The following is a 3,975-nucleotide window of genomic DNA, read 5'->3' as shown; positions in this document are numbered from 1 at the left end:
GACATCAGGTCGAGTACATAGCAAGGCGTACATGATCGATCCTATGGCTGAGGCATAAGGGATCTGATCCATGCGATCTCTCTCCTCTCTAGAAGAGGGACCTTGAGTCTTCGAAAGACTCACGCCATGTGACATCGGCTGAAATCCTTTCTTGGAATTCTGCATGGCAAACAGAAGGAGTACCTTGTCAATGTATGTACTCTGACTTAGGCCAATCAATCTCTTAGATCTATCTCTATAGATCTGTATCCCAAGAATGCGGGATGCCTCACCTAAGTCCTTCATTGAGAAGCAACTCCCTAGCCAGGTCTTGACAGACTGAAGCATAGGGATGCCCTTCCCAATGAGTAGTATGTCATCCACATACAATATGAGGAAAATAACTATGTCCCCTACAACCTTCTTGTAGACACAAGGCTCATCTTCATTCTTGATGAAACCAAACTGTTTGATCGCATCATCGAATCGAAGATTCCAGCTCTGAGAAGCTTGCTTTAGTCCATAAATCGACCTATGCAGCTTGCATACTCTACTAGTATGCTGTGGATCTACAAAACCCTCAGGTTGTGTCATGTACACATCCTCGAGTAGGTTTCCATTCAGAAACGCGGTTTTGACATCCATCTGCCATATCTCATAGTCATGGTAGGCTGTAATAGCAAGCATGATCCGAATGGACTTAAACATCGCCATTGGAGAAAAGGTTTCATCATAGTCAATACCTTGAATCTGCTTGAAACCTTTAGCTACCAAGCGACCCTTATAGATAAGTCCATCCATGTCAGTTTTTCTCTTAAAGACCCACTTGCACCCAATGGGTTTTACCCCTTCAAGTGGATCAACCAAAGTCCATACTTGGTTGGTGTACATGGATTCCATCTCGGATCTCATGGCTTCTAGCCATTTCTCGGAATCTGGTCTCATCACAGCTTCTTGATAGGTGGTAGGCTCATCCTCTATGAGCACAATGTCATCATGGTCAGATAAGAGAAAAGAGTATCTCTCAGGCTGACGACGTACCCTATCAGACCTGCGAAGAGGTATGTCTACTTGAACTGGTTGTTGTTCCTCAACTCCTTGTGGAACATCATCCACAACACTTTGTGGTTCCATTTCAATTTCCATCGAGGCATCAGTGCTATTGTTCACATCTTGAACTTCTTCAAGATCGAACGTGCTCCCACTAGTCTTTCTAGAAACAAAGTCCCTTTCTAGAAAGACTCCAGTCTTTGCCACAACAACCTTGTGCTGACTGGGAGTGTAGAAGTAATATCCCTTAGTTTCCTTGGGATATCCAATGAAATAGCACTTGTCGGATTTGGGTCCTAATTTGTCTGAGACATGACGTCGTACGTAAGCCTCACAGCCCCAAATCCTCATGAAAGACACCTGGGCATCTCTCCCAGTCCATATCCTATATGGTGTCTTTATCACGGCCATGGATGGAACTCGGTTGAGAATGAAAGCTACCGTGTCTAGAGCATAGCCCCAAAGGTATGTCGGAAGATCTGTGTGACTCATCATAGATCGTACCATATCTAATAAGGTACGATTCCTCCTTTCGGATACACCATTCCACTGTGGTGTTCCAGGAGGAGTGAGTTGGGATAGAATCCCACACTCAGCTAAATAGTCACGAAACTCATGGCTTAAGTATTCACCACCTCGATCTGATCGAAGTATCTTAATACTCTTGCCAAGCTGGTTCTGTACTTCATTATTTAATTCTTTGAACTTTTCAAAGGATTCCGACTTATGTGTCATCAAGTACACATAACCGTATCTACTGAAGTCATCAGTAAATGTGATGAAGTACCTATAACCACCTCTAGCAGCGACATTGAAAGGGCCACATAGATCACTATGTATGAGTCCTAACAGATCAGTCGCTCTCTCGCTGTGCCCACTAAAAGGAGTATTGGTCATCTTGCCTCGTAGGCATGACTCGCATATCTCATATGATTCTAAATCAAATGAGTCCAGAAAACCATCCTTATGGAGCTGGGATAAGCGCTTGTCATTTATATGACCTAAGCGACAGTGCCAGAGGTAGGTTTAGTTCATGTCATTTTACTTGAACCTCTTGGTACTAATGTTATAGATAGGGCTCTCAAGGTCTAGAATATAGGGTCCGTTTATTAGTGGTGCACTACAATAGAACATATCTTTTAAATAAACAGAACAACATTTGTCTTTTATTATAAAAGAGTATCCTTTCTTGTCTAAACAAGAAACTGAAACTATGTTCTTAGTAAGAGCAGGCACATAACAACAATCATCTAAATCTAGTACAAGCCCAGTGGGCAGAGATAGCTGATAAGTTCCTACAGCAACAGCAGCAACCCGTGCTCCATTGCCTACTCGTAGGTCCACCTCGCCCTTTACCAATGCTCTGCTATTTCTCAGTGCCTGCACACCAGTACAAATGTGAGAAGCACATCCAGTATCTAATACCCATGATGTAGAAATAGATAGATTGACTTCTATAACATATATACCTGAAGTGGAAGTCTCACTTTGCTTCTTCTTCAGATCCTCCAAGTATACCTTGCAGTTCCTCTTCCAGTGCCCGGTCTAACCGCAGTGGAAGCAGGTAGCATCCTTGGCGACCCCTCCTTTAGGCTTCAGTGCCTTGCCTTTGCCCTTGGTTTGGGACTTTCCCTTACCTTTCGGCTTGCCCTTGCCCTTGTGCTTCTGGACCATCAGAATGGGCTTAACCTTCTTAAGGTTAATCTCAGCAGTTCGTAACATACTAAGTAGCTCGGGCAGTGGCTCGTCAATCTCGTTCATGTTATAGTTGAGAATGAATTGACAATAGCTATCCGGCAAGGACTGCAAGATCAAGTCAGTGGCCAACTCTTGGCCAAGTGGGAACCCCAGTCTTTGTAGGTTCTCTATGTACCCAATCATCTTGAGTACATAAGGACCTACAGGAGCCCCGTCTGACATCTTGCACTGAAACAGTGCATTAGAGATATCAAATCTCTCATGCCTCGCTTGTCCCTGATATAGTTGGCGAAGATGCTCAACCATATCGTAAGCGCCCATCAACTCGTGTTGCTTCTGAAGCTCAGAGTTCATGGTCGCGAGCATTAGACAGGACACATCTAATGCGTCATCTTGATGCTTCTTGTAAGCATTCCGGTCAGCTCGCGTGGCAGTGGCAGGAGGAGCCTCCGGAATGGGCTGCTCCAGAACGTACAGTTTACGTTCCTGAGTGAGAACTATTCTCAAGTTCCTGTACCAGTCCAGGAAATTCGCTCCGTTGAGCTTGTCCTTCTTAAGGACAGATCGCAGGGAGAAGGAATTCGTGTTCGACGTCATGGTTATCTACAACAGAAAATTTGCAGAAATAAATATCATATTCTTTAAAAATCATTTAATTAGGCCTTTAATTAAATGATGCTCCCACTGAATTCTATAATTCTTGTGGGACAAGATCCACATCATACTAACCCTTGAGTTAGCTTTGGCTAATACGCCCAAGGCTTAGTTTGATCGGTAGATAACGATTACCAATTACATCTCTATGCAACTCTTGTTTATAGAATCAATATCCGCATTTATATTAAAACTCGAGTTAGCTTTGGCTAATACGCCCGAGAGTTAATATAAATGTGATTTTGTCCTACCTTTCCAACTATTGGAAGAATGCCTATAGTTGACTCGATCCAACCGAGTAACTAGGAATACTCAATCTAATTGAGTTTGTATTCACCCATGCGTTGATAGGCGGGACCAAGATTGTCCCTCCGTACCCTACCAAGATAATATGTACTGCTCTGCTTTGGCAGATTCAACAATACATGTGATCGAGGTAGTGATAGGTATCACGGCACGGTTAGACATTTATAGTTGGTTCGATCTAGATCTAATCTAATCGAGACGGATGCATCTTGTGCATGACTTAGATCTAATCTAATCGCAAGGGTGCATCATGTGCACGACTTAGATCTAATCTAATCGTTAAGGCAC

This window comes from Zingiber officinale, unplaced genomic scaffold (genome assembly GCF_018446385.1).
Source record: "Zingiber officinale cultivar Zhangliang unplaced genomic scaffold, Zo_v1.1 ctg119, whole genome shotgun sequence".
NCBI classification, from domain to species: domain Eukaryota; kingdom Viridiplantae; phylum Streptophyta; class Magnoliopsida; order Zingiberales; family Zingiberaceae; genus Zingiber; species Zingiber officinale.
This window is presented reverse-complemented; position numbering follows the sequence as displayed.